This window comes from Monodon monoceros, unplaced genomic scaffold, assembly GCF_005190385.1.
Source record: "Monodon monoceros isolate NGI ecotype Baffin Bay Population unplaced genomic scaffold, NGI_Narwhal_1 Super_Scaffold_18, whole genome shotgun sequence".
Taxonomy (NCBI): Eukaryota; Metazoa; Chordata; class Mammalia; order Artiodactyla; family Monodontidae; genus Monodon; species Monodon monoceros.
The window spans coordinates 51,706,495-51,729,688 of NW_021703774.1; the positions used below are offsets into that span (position 1 = coordinate 51,706,495).

The following is a 23,194-nucleotide window of genomic DNA, read 5'->3' on the forward strand; positions in this document are numbered from 1 at the left end:
CACGTGTATACTTACTTTTCCTTTGACCCAATGCACATTGGTGTGCATTCTTTCTTCCTAACCACAACGACACAAGTGCAAGGCAAGTGTTATGCCCATTTTACAGATGAGGACACTGAGGCTAAAAGTTAAGCAACTTACCGAATGACCTGCAGACACTAAGAATGCAGCCAGGACACATCTCAAATGCATTGTGCTAAATGGAAGAAGCCAGACTCGAAAGGCTACATCTGGTATGATTCCATTTATATGACATTCTAGAAAAGGCAAAACTATAGAGACAGAATAGATCAGTGGTTGCCAGAAGCTGGGCGTCGGGGGGAGGGGAAAGTTGAATACAAAAAGCACAAAGCGATTTTGGGGTGATGGGACTGTTCTCTACCTTGATTGTTGTGACAATGCATGACTGTATGCATTTTTCAAAACTCAAAGAACTGTGAACTGAAAAAGGTTACTGTTATGTAAATTATACCTCAGTGAACCTGGGGCAGAAAAACAGAGCCAAGGGTAGGGTCAGGGTCTTTTGATTCTGAATACAGGACTCTTCTGTCTACATCCTGCAGGTATCCAAAGACCAAAGGAGAGCATGACACAATTTGGTCATAGGTTGGGGCCACTCTGTGCCTAAACTCTCCACTGACCTTCTTGCCTACCCCCTGAGATGACCCTATGGAACCAGACTGAATGGAGCAGAGCCAGCTTCTGGTCCCAGCTCCATCAACCCAGAGCATCCTAGCAAATCAAATAAGTAACCCTCAGATGGGCACTGGTGAACGATGAGGCCCCTGATCTGCAATTCAATAGCCATCTGACCTTGGACAAGTTGTTGAACTTCTCTGAGCCATCTGTAAAATGAGAGCTTGGAATAGAAGACTCTAAGTTCCCTTCCAGGTCACACTTAATATTCTCTAATTTTTCAACCCCACACTTATTCTGAGATTTTGTTTGCTCAGTTATTAAAAAAAAAAAAAAAAAAAAAAAAAAAAAAGCCATTGCCTACTTCCCGTAAATATCCCAGAGACTCAAGTGTATATTAGCAACGGACACACAGGACATTTATTTTAGTCCTTAAAGAAAGCCATATATTCAAATGTAACTCCACTGTAACAATGATAGGCAAAAAGAGGGGTAGCATGTGGGGAGTTTTCAAGCTCTAATCCATACAGATGTTTATACATATGAGCCATTGCCATGTATTTAGAAAATCAAATATCAGAACACATGGTATTAGTATGAAAATACTTAAATGGGAATGACTTTTTTCTTTTTTTTATTAATTTTTATTGGAGTAGAGTTGCTTTACAATGTTGTGTTAGTTTCTGCTGTGCAGCAAAGTGAATCAGTTATACGTATACGTATACATGTATTCACTCTTTTTTAGATTTCCTTCCCATTTAGGTCACCACAAAGCACTGAGTAGAGTTCCCTGTGCTATATAGTAGGTTCTCATTAGTTATCTATTTTATACATAGCAGTGTATATATGTCAATCCCAATCTCCCAATTCATCCCATCTCTCCTTCCCCCCTTGGTAACCATAAATTTTTTCTCTACATTTGTGACTCTATTTTTATTTTGTTAATTTTTAAAAAACTTTTATTGGAGTATAGTTGCTTTACAATGTTGTGTTCGTTTCTGCTATACAGTAAAGTCAATCAGTTATATGTATACATATACCCACTCTTTTTAGATTTCCTTCCCATTTAGGTCACTGTGACTCTATTTTTAAATTTGATACCGTGCTAGACTCTTCAAGTTTGCTATCCTCCCACAGTGGTAACAATAACAATATTAATAATAATAACTAATATTTATTAGTTACAATATGGCAGGCACTGTTCTGGTCACTTTAGATAGATTAGTTGATGCAATCTTCACAACAGTTCTGTGAGTGGTTACTTCTATTAACCCTATTTTTGAATGAAGAATAGTAGTGGTACCTCTACTGAGTACCTACTACGTGCTCAATGTAACATGTACTAGTCCATGTAAATCTACGAAGCAATGTACATAAATCACCTCATTTAATCCAACAACTAACCTATGAGATAGCTCCACTGTGATCCCCATTTTTTTGGTGAGAAAACTAAGGCATAGAGAGTTCAAGCAACTTATTTGAGCTTAACCACCATGAAAAGAACTACCTATCTCCAGAGGCCTTGTTCTTAATTTCCTTACTACACTGCCTCTTCATGGAGGACATAAATACATACTGATGATGACTGGACTCCCAGCACACCAAAACCAGACTTTTCCTGATCAGGACACCCCAGTGGTTTCTCTGGAGTACAGGAAAGGTTTTTTTAGGTCTCTTCCTTAAGTCTCTCCAGGTTGAAGGTCCAAAGCCTCCGAGAAATGTGGCCCTGCTGATAGCAGCACCCAGATACAGGCTGCACCTCTGCCAAAGCTAAGGTACCTTTCACACATCCCCAAGACTTCTCTTCTCACTGCTCTTGCCTCCCTGATCCATTACATTCCCACTGAAATCTAAGGGACTTTTAACCAACCAGCCATAAGTGAAAAACCAGTCACTTCACCAACTCATTAACTCCATCTGGGAAGTATCATGCAAGATGGATAAATGTTGGGTTGTCTATTTATTATAACTAATACAAACATTTAATACTAATAACAGCTATTAGTCGATGGTCTATTAACCATCATAAAATATATACTTCCTGTGTTAAGGTCAGCTCTGATATAGAACTCGAAGCTTTACCCTAGATTCTAAATACTGAGTAGTATTCATGTCAGTTAATTGCTGAAATGTGGTACATGTGTAAATATTTCAAAATGGACATGCCCCCCCCAGATGCGTTCAGGAAAGGGAGCAGGCCTGTGTATAGGAAAGGAAATGTACTCTTCTTAAACCCCAGCCCAGCACAGCTTTTCCGTAGATCACAGCCACAGCTGGAGGCAGAAACACAAACCAAAGCTGTCTGAGCCCGTAAGCTTGTCAGATGCCCTTCAACTCATTCAACAGAGACCCTTTCCAGTAGGTGGCAAGAAAAGCTCAAGTTCCTTTTCTGCAGAAGAGTTCAAGTTTCTTTTCTACTAATGTGGTAAAGTTAAGAGGGTAGGCTCTGTGGATGACAAACATGAATTCTAATCTGGGCTCTGCCCCCATGGCCTATGTGGTCTGGGGCAAGATTCAGGGCCACCACTGAGGACAAGAGCACACCCGTGCCATCAGTGAGAGGCCGTAATAAGGAGCATTTCTCAACAATGTGTCTGACACAGAGTAAGTACTAAATAAACATGAGTACTATTGAAGAAGCCAACTCCTTGAACTGTTCTACCCTACAAGTTTCTTATTTTAAACTTTCTATCACTCCCAATGATCCATTTTGATGCCACTTCTCACTGTACTCAAAAGGTAAGCCTTTCCTGTGTCCCAATTGCTCTTTTGTTTATCTAAATCTGTCGTTCTCAATCCTGTCGGTCCCGTAAGTCCCATTTTGATAGCAAATATTTTGTACTGAAAATTCAAATATAGTATGACCTACCTTACATAATTTCAAAAAAGGTTAATGTCCTGTCTATAATATTAAAACAGAAAATAACTTACACTGAATAAAATGAATTTTAACATATAAATATTTCTGACACAACTACATTAAAAGAATGAAGTAAAAAAAAGAAAAAAAAGATCAAGTAAAATGAAGCAATCAAATGCTTGAACCTACTTCTCATAAATAAGTTTGGATTTAAGAGAAATAAGAAAATATTCAACAAACATTACAGGTATTTCCTTTATACTGGCATTTTGAATTCAGTGCTATCAAAGTAAAGTAGTATATATTCGTAGAGTCGGCATGACTACAATAGCTCCAAACGCAGACCAGTAGAGGTGTGTGTATGGGTGACTCAAATACTGTAAGCAGCATTGCCATGACTTTCTCAAATGGGAAGCAACTCTTGGTAAAATGTGAAAACAAATCAAAAGACAATCTTCCTTCAAAAACATAGAAGTTGCATTTTTAGGGAGTATATCTGAAGTATACGAAAAATACTTTTGTGGTTCAGCATTTATATTTAAAATAGAATCAGCTCCTAGACTTGGATCATTATAAATGGGTTTTTCAGCTACATGAATGTTTGGCCAAGCATTCAAGAGTCAAGCAGGATGCAAGAGGATTCATCTAGTGGGACTATCCATGTACTACAGGGATGTCTAACGTCCCTGGCACCCACCCACTGAATGCCACAAATAACCTCCAATCATTGTGACACCAAAACCACTCTCACTGTTTTCCAAAATGTCCCTAGGGGGCAGCACTTCCCCCATTGAGAACCAGTCATCTAAACCAAGGCCAAAATATGATGCAGACAAATCTAATTGAACCTTGTATATGTATTTGCACTTGACATACTGCCAAGATTCAAAGGGGAGGAAGTCATGTGGAGGTTTCTAACTGCAATTTTTATGGTATTTGGTGATAAAGCTGAAGTATATACTCCTCAATAGTGGTTTGAACTGTGTGTATCGTATATACACACAAAGATGTATAGCACACATTCTATCAAATGATCATCTTTCTAAATATCATCCAGTGAGATTCTCCGTGCTCAAGTAGCAGTTTACTCAGTTCCATTAAGCTCCCTCTACTTGAAAATAAATAAACAAAGACCCTGAGGGTATTATGCTAAATGAAATAAGTCAGACAGATAAAGACACCATATGATTTCACTCACATATATTTCACATGTGGAATATAAAAAACTAATAAACAAACAAACACAAACAAAATGAAACAACAAACCAAACCAAAGAAAAATAAGCACATAGGTACAGAGAACAGAGTAGTGGTTACCAGAGGGGAAGGGGCTGGGAGGAGGGTGAAATGAGTAAAGGGAATCAATTGTATGGTGATGGATGGAAAATACATTTTGGTAAGCAATTGTAGGGTATAGAGAAGTAGAAATACAATGTTGTAAACATGAGACTTACATAATGTTATAAATCAATGTTACCTCAGTTTTGAAATAGAAAGAAAAATAAATAAAAAAGTATTATTGAAGGACATAACCCAATTGAATTAGAATGTTAGTGTTTAAATAAATAATCAGAAACAGGATAAATATATAAATAAATAACAAATTAATAGAAAACAATGTCTGGGATTATGAATCTCAAAATTCAAATCATAGATTCTGGTCCTTGGCTACCAATGTCATATAATATACCTCAAATTATCACTGGAAAATGTTTGTTACAGAGGCCATGGCCATCACGGCTCTGAGCAGCTCTTGGACTAAAGCTGTAAGATCTCAGAAGCCCTAGTAGAGATGCTGGTTATCACTGGAAAAGTGTTTTCCACATAATGCTACACATACACTCTACTGGGGGAGGGTTTGAGTTCTCACTTTCCTTGGCCTGAATTGAGTAGGTCAATTTACCTGGCTATATGGTTAAGAGCCTCATTTTAACTCAATATTTTGGCCTTATCTTGCCCTCTGAACTAGGTCCAGTGAAGAAACAGTTAAGTCATGATGGCCTTACCTAATCTTCCAGGAAACATAAGTTGAGCACCTTCTAGGTGCCATCCATCATATTAGATTCTGGGGATACACTGACAGTAACATACAAGCACTGCCCTAGATTGCTTCACAGGCTTGTTAGAGGAAAAGTCCAGAACACGAATACATTGTAAGACATGGCTGTAAGTGCTATCTCAGAAGTCTGAATGAAGTGCTACCAGGCCCCAAGGATAAAGCAACTAACTCTTCAAGCACTAATCCAGGGAATTTCACAGAAGGGGCAATTTTTGAACAGGGTCTTAAATGAAGACTAGGAGTTTTCCAGGTAGAAGGCATTTCAAGAGAGAATGGCATGTACAAGATGCCCCAGTAGCACTTTATTCAAGCCTCCAAGATAGCATGTATTGCTAAGTCCTATAGTTTACCCATGTTTATGTCTCTCTTCCCAGTGACCCTGGAAGGCAATCTAGGATGGTGCCCCAGTTGTCTGGGGGGAAAAAAAAAAAAAACAAAAAAAGACAAGCTCAATTGAGGAACTATGAGAAATTTTGATTGGCAGGGAGAAGAAATTCTTAGAAAGAAACAACTGGTCCCTCCCTTTCCTCATCTTCCTGTTGAAGAGCCTGGAGCCCTTCCCAGCAGACTAAGACCAGAAAGGACATACAGAGGTTGAAACAGTACCCACAGCTCTCAAAGGTACAATGAAAAAGTAATGTTATTTGAATAGCAAAAGGCTACCTGTTCCTTATTCTCCTCCCAGTGTTAGGCTCAGCCAAGTCCAGACCTGAAAGAAAGGTCTGAAAGAAGTCCAGTCCTTCCCTCATGGCCACATAGAAGGAAAGAAACAATCAACAAAATGAAGACAACCTACACAATGAGAGAAAATATTTGCAAACTGTATATCTGATAAGGGGTTAATATCCAAAATGTACAAGGAACACACACAACTCAATAATTGCACAAAAATAAAAACACTCAAAAATTTAGTAAAGGGGGGCTTCCCTGGTGGCACAGTGGTTGAGAGTCCGCCTGCCGATGCAGGGGACACGGGTTCGTGCCCCGGTCCGGGAAGATCCCACATGCCGCGGAGCGGCTAGGCCCGTGAGCCATGGCCGCTGAGCCTGCGCGTCCAGAGCCTGTGCTCCGCAACGGGAGAGGCCACAACAGTGAGAGGCCCATGTACCGCAAAAAAATATAAATAAATAAATAAATAATTTAGTAAACGGGGGCTTCCCTGGTGGCGCAGTGGTTGAGAGTCCGCCTGCCGATGCAGGGGACGCGGGTTCGTGCCCCAGTCCAGGAAGATTCCACATGCCACGGAGCGGCTGGGCCCGTGAGTCATGGCCACTGAGCCTGCGCTCCATAACGGGAGAGGCCACAACAGTGAGAGGCCCCGCGTACCGCAAAAAACAAAAAAAGAAAAAGAAAAAGAAAATTTAGTAAAGGGCCTGAATAGACATTTTTCCAAAGAAGATATAAAGTGACCAATAGGCATATGAAAAGGTGCTCAACATCACTAATTATCTGGCAAATGCAAATCAAAAGCACAATGAGATATACCTCATACCTGTTAGGATGGCTTTTATCAAAAAGACAAGAGATAACAAGTGTTGGTGAGGATGTGGAGAAAAGGGAAATTTGTACACTGTTAGTAGGAATATAAATTGGTACTGCAATTATGGAAAATAGTATGGAGGTTCCTCAAAAAATTAAAAATAGACTGATCATATGATCCAGCAGTCCCACTTCTGGGTATATATCCAAATGATACGCAATGAGTATCTCAAAGAGGTACCTGCGCTCTCATGTTCATTGCAGCATTATCCACAATAGCCCAAGATATGGAAACAACCTAAGTGTCCATTGATGGATGAATGGACAAAAGAAAATGAGAAAGAAAGAAAGGAAGGAAGGAAGGAAGGAACTAAGTGAAAGAAGTCAGACAGAGAAAGATAAATACTGTATGATCTCAACTTATATATGGAATCTAAAAAAGTTTAATTCATAGAACCAGAGAGTAGAACAGTGGTTGCCAGGGGTTGGGGGTGGGGGAAACAGGAAGATGTTGGTCCAAGGATACAAAAAAAGATGAATAATTTCTAGGGATCTAATGTACAGCATGTTGGCTATAATTAATAATACTGTATTACAGACTTGAAGTTACCCAGAGAGTAGATGGTAAGCATTCTCATCCCCTTCTCCCTAAAAAAAAATGGTACATGTGAGGTGATAGATGTGTTAACCTGATTTTTAAATCATTTTGCAATGTATGTGTATACTAAATTATCACACTGTACACCCTAAGTGTATATAATTTTTATTTGTCAATTGTACTTCAGTAAAGCTGGAAAAATTATTTGAAGCATGGCCAAAACCAGAATGTTCTCTGACTTCCTGCCTGACATGAGTTCTCCTGAGAATGGAGCAGGACCTACGTGGAGTCACAGTGGAATGAAGGGTAGGAGATCAGGTGTCTCAAGAAATCTCTATTGGCCCACAGGAAAGAGCGTTTTACTGGAACAGCAGCTCTCACTTCCCAGTGAACAAGTTTCCTATGCACCTGCTCAACACACACCATACAACTTGTGAGGAAAAACCCACACAGTACTCAGCTAGAATCAGAAGCAGCACCCAGACAGTCCTCTCTCCTGCTATGTCTTCCCTCTGCCCCACACTATGAGCTACTTAAGTTCATGGACCTTTTCTTATTCAGCCCTGTGTCCCTACAACCTAGGACAGGGCCTGGACAGCAAACTAGGGGCCAGGGTAAGTGTCTGCAGAGCTGAGCAGAACTAGAGGCCGTGTGCGAGGGATCCGCCTTGCTGAGGGTGGCAGCATCTGTGGCTCCTGCAGTGAGGCCACCATGACCTGAGCCTGTACTTCCCTCCGATTGCCTTCCACCTGCCTCTGGCCACCTCCTCCTTGGCTGTGCCCAGTGCAGTCCAGCCAACCCCAGCTCATGCCCTGCACTGCGTACCAACCCAGGCAGCCAGATAAGAAAACTGGCAAAACTCTTGAGCCCTCTAGCTCTGCTATCAGAATGGCTCTTGTCTGTCTGGTCAGACCAGCACACAGGCATTTGAACTGAAAGGGTTGGGTGAAGGGCTTATCCAGCAGGGAAATGAAAGGCCTTTATTTAACACCTATTAAACTCAAATCCCAATTTCATTCATTACCATGTGATCCTCAGGACCCGGCAAGCCATTACGATTTAGGTGAAAGAAAAAGGATTCAGAGATGACTGTAGTCTCTTCAAGAATCTGAGGGATGGACCTAGAGTCTGTCATACAGAGTGAAGTAAGTCAGAAAGAGAAAAACAAATACTGTACGCTAACACATATATATGGAATCTTGAAAAAAAAAAAAAAAAAGGTTCTGATGAACCTAGGGGCAAGACGGGAATAAACACACAGACGCAGAGAATGGACTTGAGGATATGGGGAGGGGGAACGGTAAGCTGGGACTAAGTGAGAGAGTAGCATGGACATATATACACTGCCAAATGTAAAATAAATAGCTAGTGGGAAGCAGCCGCAGAGCACAGGGAGATCAGCTCGGTGGTTTGTGACCACCTAGAGGGGTGGGATAGGGAGGGTGGGAGGGAGATGCAAGAGGGAGGGTATATGGGGATATATGTATACACATAGCTGATTCACTTTGTCATACAGCAGAAACTAACACACTATTGTAAAGCAATTATACTCCAATAAAGATGTTAAAAGAATAAAAAAAATTTTAAATAAATAATTTTCCAGTTTAAAAAAAAAAAGAATCTGAGGGATAATCTGTAAAGGCTATGTAAACAGCCATAACTTTAACCAAAATTTTTAAACCTGTGAGGCCAAGCAAAAACAGACTTTAAGACTTTCAGAACCAGAATCTTGGCTGGCCTCTTTTATCAGTCTGCCTTTCAAAGACCCATGAATGAAGAGCTGGCAGCAGGATATATAAGTGGCTTGAATTTGTGAAATACTGTCTAATGATAAGTAAAGGGATTTTGAAAAGAGGTTGCATGAGTGTGAATTCTGCTTAAGGAACTTGGACCAGCATGGGCTGGGGGGAGGGGGGGATAAGGGAAGGGACTGAAGAAAAGCAAGATTGATCCAAAAAGGAGTGGAGAACAGCTTGGTTTGGCTTGAGGAAGAAATTTGGAAGAGAACATAGTGGACTAAAGCACAGGCTCTGGAGTTAATCAGATGTGGTTCTGAAGCCTAGCGTCATCATTCACTACCAGTGTGACCTTAGATAAATGTCCTCACCTCTGTGTCTTGATTTCCACTTTTATAAAGTGGAAAAAATAATAGTACTTGCTGCATAGGTTGTTGTGTGGATTAAATAAAAGGATGACTGCAAAGTGCTTGGTTCACTCTGATATCTAACACATGTTCCCGACAAGGGAAGACTGATTGTCCTAGGGTTTGTCCTGGATCTATGGGGAGTGAGTGGGAAAGGAGGAAGGAAGGATTTGGAAGAGGAATCCTGTCCCCTGGGAGTGTGTGTGAGTAGAGTAAAAGGTTAGGATGTAAGGGCGAGCAATAATGAGATCAAAACAAGGCCATAGCACTTTGAGTCACTGTGTTGAGTTGAAGAATAAGCAGAGCTGATGCAAGAGCCTTCCTCAGAGAAAAGAAAGAAGTACAGAGGGCTGGGCTGAATGGTTGGACTCAGGACATGGGACACAAGTAGGAAGAAGGAATCCATGAAACATGAGGATGGGTAGAGGTGAGAGAATCAGCAGACGTCCAGGTAGCCAAGAGGTGAAAAGGCATTAAGATCAAGGTCACACTACAGGTCTAAGTAGCAGGGCCAGGGTCCCAGAGGTCACAGCATTAACAACCGAAGATGGTTGGTCCTAGGACAAGGCTGCTTATTCTGTTTGTGTTGACCAGGCTTTCAGATGCATAAGGTGGACAAAAACCAAAGACAGCCCCTAATCAAGGCTTCCCAGGAGGTACTTTCCAGGGAAATTGAAGGGTTGTCCCTCCCACACTTGCGAAAGTGCCATACTTAAATATTTCCTAAATTATAATTTTATTCGTTGATTAACTATGTCAAGGGAAGAAGCTACATGCATCATACATACGCGTGCGCACACACACACACACACACACACACTCACACACACTCACACACACCATACCTCCTCTGCCTTTAAATGACCATCTTCTCTCTTTTTACAGCAAAAAAAACCCCACAAAAAAAAAAGAGGCCTTTCTCACCTTCTGAGGTGGCCCACACTCTGTCTGTGGCGTGTGTTTCTCCCAAGGCCACTCTCGCCTTCTGAGATGGCCCATACTCTGTCTGTGGAGTATGTTTCTCTCTAAATAAATCCATTTCTTACCTATCGCTTTGTCTCTCACTGAATTCTTTCTACAATGAGACATCAAGAACCTGAGCTTCGGGCTTCCCTGGTGGCGCAGCGGTTGAGAGCCCGCCTGCCGATGCAGAGGACGCGGGTTCGTGCCCCGGTCCGGGAAGATCCCACGTGCCGCAGAGCGGCTGGGCCCGTGAGCCATGGCCGCTGGGCCTGCGCGTCCGGAGCCTGTGCTCTGCAACGGGAGAGGCCACAACAGTGAGAGGCCTGTGTACTGCAAAAAAAACCCCAAAAAACAAAAAAAACAAAAGATATGGCTCCTTAAGTACTGAGCGAAGAAGAATGGGGACACAGAACTTGGTGCCTGGACAAGGTACAAGGTGTTTTCTAGTTTTATATGTCAATATCTGATGTACTAGGCAGATATGCAAAAATTTAAAATAAGTCAGAGTACAGAATTAATTGAGAACCTCCTGTATTTAGAGAACCACTTAAAGTATATGCTAGATGAAATGACATGAGAATAACTCAAGTCCCAAGAGAATAATTACAAGAGGTGGACTCAGAGATGTAAGATGGTACAGCATGGATGGCAACATTCGGATCTCTTCACTTTCTAACACCTGAGTCTTGCCCACTGCCTTGGAGGGAGGGGACAGTGGGCACCCACTGAGTCACCACTGAGGAACAGAATTGAATCTGTACCAAGTGTACTCAAAGCAAAGGAGCTATCAGACTATAAAAATTAATTCTACAACATGCTTTCCCCTCATTTTCAACCAGATCTAGAGGAATCTATAAAGAAAGATCCCTTTAAAAAAATCTCCAGGAAAATAACATGGGCATGAGTGGAAGCAGTGTGGTATAGAAGTTAAATGAATGGGCTCTGGAGTTAGATAAGTGAGGTCTGAGCCTAGCTCTACTAAATACTAAATCTGTGCCTTCCCTATGCCTCTTGTTCCTCATCTACAAAATCAGGATGGTAATTGTACCTCCTTCACAGGGTTAGAGGCAGATTAAATGAGATAATATATGAACAGAGTTTAGCAGTGTTAATGTAGACTGTACGTATGCAACATCTGATAGTATTAATAACCATTGTTGCAACTGTTCAATGCCCCCAGTTTCTTAACTCCTTCCTGTTTGGACTTTGTAGTACCCTTACACACTGGCTCCAGGCTTGGCTGGTGGGTTGTTAGTGAATGCGATCAAGCAGAGGATGATTTGCATGTTTGGATGTATTTGCTCTCGCTGCTCTGCTATGGCCTTGAGAACAGGCAGGCGCTGACCTGCTGGAGGACAAGAACTATGAAGTGGAGTGAGTGATCCCAGTCATCCTGGCTGAGGCCATTCTAGATCAGCCAGTACTAGCCAACCCCACACAGGTAGGCAAATCTAACCCAGATGAGCAGAGCACTCAGTCAACCTGCAGCTAACCTCAGAAGCACGAACCAGTCTAGCAGAGATCAACCAAGTCAAATCAACTAAACCCCACAAACTCCTGAGCTACATAAATCTATATCATTGTGTGCCATTGAGGTTTTGTTTGTTACGATATTGTTTGTTATGTAGCATCATTGTGGCAATAGATAACTGATCCACTATTATTATTAATGTTACTGTTGTTATTATTATAACTTTTCAGAGGAGCACAAAAAGGTCCACGCATGCCCTACGTAGCTGCCACAAGCAAAACATCTTTCTCACAACCTGCTCTTCTTTTCAGAGAAAGAAAAGAAAGTATTAGACAAAACGAGCAGGTGGCTGCTGCTTCAAAACTTTTTGCCTTGTTTTCCTGACAGGTTGTTGCTAATGATGCTATTATTTTTCTTGTGAGTGGAGATACCCATGACAGTATAACCCCACAGGCTGCTATGATGAATTGTTAATTAGTTTAATTAGTGACGAGCCCTTCTTCCATCAACTTAGATTCTAACCTTATATGTTCCCACAGAGACTTAACGGTACTAGGTCCTAGGAAAGCGCTTGTCGGGAGACCTTCAAAATCAAAAGCACTAGATGAAATGAGTCCTTGGGGCTTCCTGCCTCCTCTTTCACATAACAACAGGCAGCACTTACTCTGTCTCAGGCACTATGCAGGCACATTATATGTGCATTTTCTCATTGATTCCTCATAAAAATCCAAAAAGCAAGAACTATTTTATCCCCAAAGCATATATGAGAAAACTGAGGCTCAGAGAAGTAACATCAATGTTTTTGAGGTCACATGGCTAGTAAGTAACATAGCTGGGACTAAAATCCAGACCTGTCTGATCCCATTCTCGTGACTGCTATAGATGCTGTTTCTCTGGCCCTAATTCCACCCTCCCTCTGGCCTGGTGCTCTTCTCCACTCTCCGTGTCTCCCCTTAACATGCTCTCAGAAGAAACCCCAACACTAGCCCCTGGCTCTCTCATGTGCCTTTAGGCCACCGTGCTCCTTTCCCCAAGTTATGTGCATGTTATTCCTCAGTTCTCAGCAGAATTAGCTTAATTGTGAGGAAGAGCAATTCCTGAAGAATAGTAGATTAAGCCAGATGGAAGATTTTTAATTTAGCTCTTATGAAAATGAAATCTGGAGGTCAGCAAAATAGCATAGTATCGGCTCCCCAGTCATCAAGAATTGAGCTCCTTAACTCTCCTGTTGATCCACGATATCAACATGTTCTTCTGTCTCACAGTCCAGCATGGCTACTTGAGTTCCAGCGATTACATCTACATTCCAGCCAGCAGTGTGGAGGAAAGGGGAAGAGGGCATGCTCCTTTCTTCCAACATTTTTTCTCATATAGTATGCTTTGACCCTTAACCTCTTTATTGCTTCATTCTCCCTGTTTTTCTCCACCCTGGGGCAAGCTGGTCCATTCCTCTCCACTCTCCACTTTTTATCACAACCTTCTACAATCTCCCTCTGAGCTTGAGAATGGAAACAGGAGTTATGAGGAATACGGTAAAGAGCAATTTTGGATGCTTTTGCAGCCCAACGAGCAAGACATTTAGCAATTTGCAAAGGATTTCATTATAATTTCTAGCAGGACTCCCAGAGTAAATCATTTCCGTTCCAACTGTTTGTTAACCCTCCCTCTTCTCTTTCATTCTTCTTTCTAAATCACCCTAAAGCCACATCTCTTCATGTGTGCAGTTGAATCACATGCAATAAAGCTTCAGGAGTCTCAGTCTTGGATGGCTACCCGTAAGAAAGCAGCTCTGAGTCTGAGAGCACTTGCTGCTCCCAGAGATTAGCTCCAGTGTGACGGCTGCTTCTCTCGGGCACACACCTGCTATAAACTCAGGTTCAGTTAAGCCACAGCACGTGTTGAAATAGGCTTTCCTCAGTTAACAGTCCTAAGTAAAATAACCTCCTTCTAATTGTTAATCCATTCTATCTGATGAAGTCATCAAATATCTTCAAAAGTGTTCCTTATTTTATTATTTTTACCATTTGACTTACACCTTAGGGTTGAGATGTTATTTTCAGAAAGCCCTAGGCAACATAACATCCCTAGAAAGGGATGCCCCATATAGGTTTACTTACACCAGATTGAGAATTTGTAGCACACATGCAGGAGGGAAGGAGCAGAAAGGCAATGCTTTGACAGGAATAGGAAAAGGTTTGAGGCATGAAGCAAGTAATGAATGACTCCAAGGGAGGACGAAGGGCATGTAAAGAAGCAGTAACGGGGAGGGACTTCTCTGGCAGTACAGTGGTTAAGACTCCGTGCTCCCAATGCAGGAGGCATGTGTTCGATCCCCGCTCAGGGAACTAAGATCCCACATGCTGCACGGTGCAGCCAAAAAAATAAATAAATAAAAATACTTAATTAAAAAAAAAAGCAGTAGTGAGGAATCAAATACAAATCTCACAAACCTGAGTTTGCCTCATTGTGAATCACCTATATTATTGCCATAAACAAATCTGTGTTAATCCCACTAGTTCAGAGGACACTGGGGTGAGCAGGGAAGCTTCTAGTCTGTCAGGTGTAGCCCCCTCCCCACCAGGGGGTGGTCTTCAATACATGTGTGTGGAATCAAATGATTATGCTGATGCTGGGCACCAGAGATGGAGACAAAAACAGAGGCCGAGGGGGATACAAGGAGCATGGAGCAGAAAGTCAGGCAAGGCCACAAAGAAAACATGACGTGGATGTCTGGATCACCTGCATGCGTGGCAGCAGCCAGAATTACGCTCCTGCTGCGTCTGGAGTATGAGGGTGATGCTGTGTTGACCCACGGCCACGTGGGCACAGGAAGCTGGGTTGCCCTTCAGGTCCTTGGCCATCATTAAAGGTGAGTGCCCAGGAAGGGTCTGAACATAAGACTTCCCCTAGCACACATTTGTCACCAGTGGCCAGGAGGAGAATCAAACAAACACCACCGAGAGTAAATCAGTCACTGTTTGAGCAGGTGCCCTTTTCCGAATGAAATTGCGTGTGTTATTTTTAATATCTCTTGTCCATCTGCTCTGGTTATTTCCTCTGACCCAAACTGGAAGGCTCCGTCGCGTTACCTGGACAGAGATTTGATCATGCAGTCACCTTCGTCGAGCTGCAGGGACGTGCTTGGCTCGTCTGATACACAAACCCCAGGAAGTATAAATAGAAATGTTGCTTTTATTTGTAGACTTAATGTTTATGGGGAAGCTGACTCAGAGGCATAAAAGCTTACCTCTTCCAATTCACTGAACTTTGGGCCCATAATTCTTGCAGTTCAGAAAATCAAATAGAGGTCAGCAATTTATGCCTAAGGTACCGGAGGTGGAGAGCCAGAGCAGGGCTATTAAACTCGGCAAATGTGCTTATGTGTTTTCAGTTTTCTTATGTTGTTTCTGCCGGGGTCTTCCACAACTAAATTGCTGCTGCTTTATGGACTGAAAAACCTCAGAGTGAGAGACAGCTTCTCTTTAGCACTTCTGCCAAAATGTCAGGGCCGGTCCTGAGCCGAGGCATTCCTTACCCAGGAGGTCTCTAGGGAGCCCAGTTCCCAAGATATAGATGTGCTACCATTAGCATCAACTTCAATCCATGCCCAAATGCACCAAACGGCCAGCTCGTGTTCATTATGCATCCCATAAGATACCAAAGACTACTTACTTGATTTTATATTTGAAGATTTTTTTAACTGACTTGTGTACTTTCCACGCTTCAGTTGGAAAGAAGGTCCTGAGAATTAGTGTACAGAGAAACACTGACACCTAGAACCCTTAATCAAAGTCAGATATTAGTTGTTTGTTAAACAACTAATCCTTGTAAGAAGCTCCCGGAAATTCTAGAAAGGAAAGCTGCTCAGTTACTCTCCCGTACGATTGTAGAACAGTAACCAGTGTGCTTGAGACGATTAATTGAAAATCTAGATTCCTTGGGAAAACTTGAAAAGGGCAAATAACCCTTCAAGAAATATTACCGCCCATGAGCCATGGCCGCTGAGCCTGTGCGTCTGGAGCCTGTGCTCCGCAACTGGACAGGCCACAACAGTGAGAGGCCCGCGTACCGCAAAAAAAAAAAAAAAAAAAAAAAAAGAAATATTACCACTGCTATATCCCCAGCACCTAAAACAGGTTCTCAATAAATATTGATTGACTCTCTGGCTATAATGACATCTGTCTTTATACCATGCTTACAAACATTCTAAACATCCTAACACCCAGACAGAGCCTTTTTCAGATTTCATCCTTTTTCACAAAGTCAGGCATCTGGCAGCCCTGGCCTTTGACACAATACACTGAAAACCAATGATGGTGAACCTTGAACATCCCATGGGGTCAAGTTGGACTAACTGACATCAACAGCAATGCAGAGCTACTGGAAGCAGGCAGGATCCTAGTTGGATCTGGTCTGCCTGCCTGCTGCTAGGAACCATGTTGGTGTGAATACTCCTGTTTACATCGAAAGAGCTTCATATTTGCTTGGCAAACAATTCAATACAAATTAGAACATTCAGTTCTAGTTTGGCCTGGGAGCCTCAGGTAGACAGAGCTAAAACTTTGATCGTCTTTTATGAACTACCAAAGTAGCCTAAGATATTGGGCCTAAGGAGACTTTTATGTGGTCATAGAATTGATTCTCCCAGTTGGAAGCAAGAAGTAGACATGCATGAAAGTGGAGAGAAAAAGAAAAGGAAAAAAAAAATGGACAAACTTCCTTAGCCCTATAAAATTTTGCATTCCAGTTGTTAGACCCTGCTTTTCATACCAATCCAATCAAAATATGTGAGAGGACATCATGAAATATAGACCCCTAATATAGAATCATGCACTTCCCCAACTCTTACAGTTTATGAATAAAGAAATTAAGATCCAGAGACTTGCCCAAGACCACTAAGCTATTTGGTGAAAGTATGAGTCTCAGCCTCTTTCTACCTACCACATGACAATTTAATGTGAAAAGGGAGTCTCCACAGCTCTCTTAAGATGTAGATGAGTCCTAAGCTTCACAGATTTCATAACCCCTGACTTTAGACAGAGTTCAACACCTGAGAAAAGAGTGAGGTTTTTATTTCTCTTAATTAGAATTGTCATTCCTAGGCCTGGCCACCTCACATCACTGGGAGCTTCTTGTCTCCCAGGTCTTTGGGCAGCAGCAGGGACTACCGGTCCACATTCTAAGAGCAGGGAGCTCACCGGCCTCTGAGTAGGGCTGAATTTGTGAGCCTTACCTTCTTCATTCAGCCCATGCTACATGCCCACTTGCAAACATGAAAGAGCGAAGTTTCCAGAATGTATGTGAAGTGATATTGTTGAGATTTTTAGCCAGTTCTGTGCATCAAGCATTGGAATCTCTCCAGCCCATTGGTATTACTTCTCCTGGCACTAAAGAGGGGATTAGAGAAGAAAAACTCTAAAGAAATATGGCACAGATGGCAAAAATCAGGGGAAAAAAAAAGAAAGAAAACTTGGCCTCAAGAGAAAGTAAGTAGCAACATGGATGCAAACATGCCGATAAAAAAGGCAAGTGGCCATCTTGCAGGGTTAAAAAAAAGTCTGGTGATGGATCACCAGGCCGGCAAATGTTCCACGGTATTGAAAACAGAGCTAGCCACAAAATCATTTTTTCTCCAGGTTTTTGTTTGGGTTGGAGAATGCAACATCAAGGGCACATTTGGAGGAGATGTGTGTGGTGAGGCAAGGCAGAGCACTAGCTCCTGCAGCAGTTCTCTTGGGCTGATAGCCGCGCCCCTTCCCTCTTCCTTCCCCCATTACCCTCCCCTCATCCCAGGATAGAAGAAAATGCCGTACAACTTTATGTAACTGACATCCCCAGCACTTTGAAGTACGGACCTCAATGAATTCAGCAGCCAGGAGATCAGATCCAGCACATTCTCTGATTGACTGCTTTCCCTAGTTAACTGCAGGCTGGAAGCAGAGCCTTGGAGTGGGCTTCCACCCACAGGGAGCTGTGTCCTGACACTTGGATTAAGGTCAGAAAGATCAGTCTCTGGCTCCTTCTGAGACTTTCAGGGACACTCTTAGAATGAAATGGGCTGCTGGCCTTACTCTTTCACTTCAGTGTCTATTATCTGTTTTTTCCCACCCGATTTTCCTCAAACATATTCCATCAAATTAGCTTTTGTCCCAATTCCAAGTCACACTCTACGGAAAATCTAAAGATTTCCCTTCTCCTTTAATCCTCCGCACTGCATTTCATCAAGTATTTACAGAGTGCCTACTATGTGTAGATTGCTGTGCTAGGTTATCTCAGAGATTATTTAAAAACAAACAAAAAAAACAGCATAGTCTGTGTCCTGCCCTCAAGGAATCCTCTAGTAAGCAGAATGAGTTATTATGGCACGAAATCAATGCAGGGCATATTTAAATCAGGGTATCAGAAAGGAAGGATCAAGGAAGTCTTCATGGGAATTTGAAGCATGGCAGGATCTTGATAAGGGAGGCTGGAGAAAAGAGCATTCCATGGAGTGGGCACAGCAAAAGACACGTAGAGGTGGGAAAGCATGGAGAGCCCTGCTTGGCTGAAGCATGGGGTACATGGAAGACATCATGGGCTGTACTCCTGAAAAGGTAGGTTAGAGCTAAAGCCAGCAGTCTTGAAAGTAAGACTGAGAAATTTGGACTGGAAGGAAGGGATGTAGATGCTGTAGGCTAAATAAAATCAATCCAGTGAAACAAAGAAAAAGATAGTTGTGAATGAGAGCATGTCCAAAAGTCTACTTGAATGAACAAATTGTTGTTTTCCTTTTCATTCAGTGTTTAGGGCCACTGTGCCTCCTAAGGTACTGTAGAATGGAAAGAAAACCAACATTTGGGCCAGATAGAGCTCTATTCAAGCAGTAATTCTACCATTATTTAGCTCTGGGCCTTTGGGCAAGTCTTGTATAACTGATATGAGTTCTCTCTCACCTCCTAAGATATAAGAAACATCACATTGCCCTCTTTTTCGAAGCCAAATTAAATCTGCCTCTGGATCTTCACTAGCAAGCAAGAAATGTATTCTCTGTCATGTTGGGAGTGGAGGAAGGTCAGGGGATGAGCTGCCCCTCATAGGAATGTTCATGAATCTCAGAAGACTGGTGCATCCAGAGAACAGGGGGAAGGGCCTCTATTCTTTAGTCCATCTCAGCAAACTGAATTCTTAACATCTGAGCCTTCAGGGTCCATTTGAATGTGGAAGGCTCCATTTCCCCCACACCATGATTGACAGGATGATCTCCCCCTATAGATCCTCAAGCATGGGGGTAGTGACCAACTGTCCAGGTTTACCCAGGACTGAAGGGGTCTCCAGGATGCAAGGCTTTCAGTTTTAAAACCAGGAAAGTCCAGGGCAAATTAGGATGAATTGGCCACCCTGCCTGGCACTCTATGTCCAAACCAAAGGCATTCACTTGTTTTCCCCCCACCCTGCCCCCATCAGAGGCTCTGGTCTACCCAGAGCTCTATCAGGGATCAGGATAGGGCCACCAGCCCTGAAAGAACTTGCTACTACCTTCCCATCTATGTCTCAAAGCCAGTTCTACTTCTTTAAATCAAAGTACTAACCTGGGTAAGGGATTTCTTCTGAATAATTGGCAACTTCCTCTTTTTTTCTTTTTTCCGACGCTGAACCACAAAGCCATCAAACAACTCCAGAGGCAAAGTTGTCCAGAAGTCTGAACATACAGGCTTGACCATTCTACCTGCAGGTGAGAGGAGGAAGGCACGAGGACAAAAGCAAAGGAACAAATTACCCTTTTAATCCTCTGAGATGAGTCAGTCATTAAGCCAAATACAATGTGTCCTGTAGAAACACAGCACATACAACGCACCAGGCACTGTGGTAGGTGCTCCGTGTACAGTGGGGAAAAGATGGCAGCCCTCTCCTCATCAAACTTACATTCTATCACTATCCTGAAACAAGAAAGAAGCAGGAAAAAGTGTCTCAAAAAATTATTCAGCTGCAAGTGACCTAGAAGAGCCTCCTGGAGCCATCATAGGGTCAGATGTAATAATGCTCGTAGAACCCTCACTACAGAGCCGCCACACGGGATGCTGCCCGGTACAGCCATGGGGGTACCTCCGACTTTCTGGACTTGCTATTTGAAGCTACAAACTGTTCCTCTTTGACACTTCCTTCAGTTTCTGCCAAACTCCTGCTACATTTCTGAAGAGTCTTTAGATTTACTGGGCTCCATTACCAGATTCATTTACATATGCCATCTCATGTTATTCCCATTTCACAGGGGAAGACTCTCTGGCTTAAAAAGCAATTAGTTTAGGTTACACAATCAGACAAAGAGTGAGAATTTGAACCCATTTCTTCCAGCTCCAAGCCTGTGTTTTTCCTTATGTCACATTGCCCTCCTGGCAGCTCCTTTGAGAGACCTCTTTCCTTTGCCCACTGCTCTGGGGCTCTCAGGTCAGAGATTGGTGTTACAGCTGCAGAGGCTGTGGGTCAAAGGCAGGGCAGCTAGCTGTATTGGTCAGGGGAGGCTCGCGGCTATAAAAAATCATCTGAAAACCTTAGGACTGTCTGACAAGGATCCACCCAATTAGTCAAGCCTTTTTCTGAATCTTCTAGGGCTTTTTTCATCTGCTGCATTCAGCCTGCCAATGGGAAAAGAGAAAAGGCCCAAAGGATAATACTGGGGCTTCTTGATGGGCTAAGCTTGGAAGTGGGGTAATCATTTTTGCCCATATTCTATTGGCCAGAACTCAGTCACATGGTCACATCTAACTACAAGGGATGCTGGGAAATGTAGTGTAGGGGTGCATCCATGAGGAAAAGGCAATGGGGTTTAGTGAACACAGAGCAGTCTTTGCTAGAGTGGGCAACAGCATTTGAATAGCAGCAATGTTCTGGGGATGATCAACTCTTGAAACACTCCATCCACAAAATGGAGGACTCCAGAGACTGTTTTCTTTGCAGGGATGGTGCAAGGACTAGAGGAATGCATACAGAGCTCCAGAGCCAGTATAAACCCTTAGTCAACAGTCATGGAGGAGAAGCAGAGGGTATAATGAGACAAACATGACCCTGAGTTCCCCTCACCAACTTTAGGTCACTGGGCAGGTTTATAATCTCTGTGAGCATGGAACTCCATCTCCAAAGTATGGATCCTTGTAGCTAATCTATACTTGTGAGAATATGAGGGAAGTTCATTTAAAATAAGAACTGCCTCAAAATCCCAAGATAAAGGGGTACCAATTTTCATTCAGAGAAAGAGGTAGTGAACACGCAATAAATACACTGTTGGTGGAAGACCAGAGAAGCACTAGGTGAATGCCTGCATTAAGAAGTATAACTTTCAGAGAGACCAGTAGTTTCCTCCCAAAAGCTACCTGAGTAGACTCTCAATGGGCCTCTACTACTGGATCTATTTCTGGGTAATTGCCAATAGCTAGGATTTTAGAAGTTTTGATCTTATTTTAAAGAATAAGGCAGCGATTCTCAAATCTGGCTGAGTATCAGAATCACCTGAGGAAGTTTTCAAAAATACAGAAGTAAGGCTCAGAAATTTGAACTGTTTCAAGTTTCCCAGATAATTCTGAAGTAGCCAGATTGGCACTGTTCCATTAACCACATTAAGAACCACTACCCTAATTTATTAAAAGAAATCCTAAACATCTTGATATACCCATTTATCTACCTTATAACCTGTTAAATAAAGCAGAATGCCACTCTAAAGTAGTACACCTTTCAGGGTGTTGAACAACACGAGCAAATGCACCATAATGTGAGCACAGACACTTTAAACTTGACAGACAAACGCTTGAATGAAGACATGGGGTGGGCCAGAAAGCAAAAGAGTTTTATTAGATTGAGTGATTGATTCATTCACTCATTCAACCAATCACTTGACAAATTATTATTGAGCCATATTGCCAGGTACTGTTCTAGGCTCTAAGAATATAAAAATAAATAAGAAATAGTTCCTATATTTCCAGAAGATGGGGAAAGAAAAGCTACAACCAAGTTTGCTTCTTGAAAGTACCCACCACAACGCTTCTGAAATTTAAAGCCTGTAACATTTTATTAAGAGCCTATGCAGCTCTATAAGAAGAGACCAGAGGAAGAGGGGGGAAGATGGCGGAAGAGTAAGACGCGGAGATCACCTTCCTCCCCACAGATACATCAGAAATACATCTACACGTGGAACAGCTCCTACAGAACACCTACTGAACGCTGGCAGAAGACCTCAGACCTCCCAAAAGGCAAGAAACTCCCCACATCCCTGGGTAGGGCAAAAGAAAAAAGAATAAACAGAGACAAAAGAATAGAGACGGGACCTGCACCAGTGGGAGGGAGCCGTGAAGGAGGGAAGGTTTCTACACACCAGAAGCCCCTTCGCGGGAGGAGACTGCGGGTGGCGGAGGGCGGGAGCTTCAGGGCCGCGGAGGAGAGCACAGCAACAGGGGTGCGGAGGCCAAGGCGGGGAGATTCACGCACAGGGGATCCGTGCCGACCGGCACTCAACAGCCCGAGAGGCTTCTCTGCTCACCCGCCCGGGCGGGCGGGGCTGGGGGCTGAGGCTCGGGCTTCGGTCGGAGCGCAGGGAGAGGACTGGTGGCGTGAACACAGCTTGAAGGGGTTAGTGCACCACGGCTAGCCGGGAGGGAGTCCGGGGAAAAGTCTGGACCTGCCGAAGAGGCAAGAGACTTTTTCTTCCTTCTTTGTTTCCTGGTGCGCGAGGAGAGGGGATTAAGAGTGCTGCTTAAAGGAGCTCCAGAGACGGGCGCGAACCGCGGCTAAAAGCGCGAACCCCAGAGATGGGCATGAGACGCTAAAGCTGCTGCTGCCGCCATCAAGAAGCCTGTGTGGGAGCACAGGTCCCTCTCCACAACTCCATTCTGGCAACCTGTGCAGCCCGCCACCGCCAGAGTCCCGGGATCCAGGGACAACTTACCCGGGAGAACGCACGGCGCGCCTCACGCTGGTGCAACGTCACGCCGGCCTCTGCCGCCGCAGGCTCGCCCCGC

The 23,194-nt window shown here is 43.1% G+C and overlaps 1 protein-coding gene across 16 annotated transcripts in view; it reads right to left on the bottom strand.

Moving 5' to 3' along the window:
- PAPPA2 (pappalysin 2) overlaps positions 1–23,194 on the bottom strand; it is a 556,585-nt gene that overhangs the window by 285,712 nt on the left and 247,679 nt on the right. For 14 of the 16 annotated variants that reach the window (XM_029227419.1, XM_029227421.1, XM_029227422.1 and 11 more), the window contains one exon: positions 19,778–19,914. The gene's annotated coding sequence lies outside the window, so the exon portion shown is untranslated. Of the gene's footprint in view, positions 1–141; positions 257–19,777; positions 19,915–20,043; positions 20,126–23,194 lie in introns of those variants that run through there. The other 2 variants (XM_029227418.1, XM_029227425.1) reach the window with 2 other exon arrangements.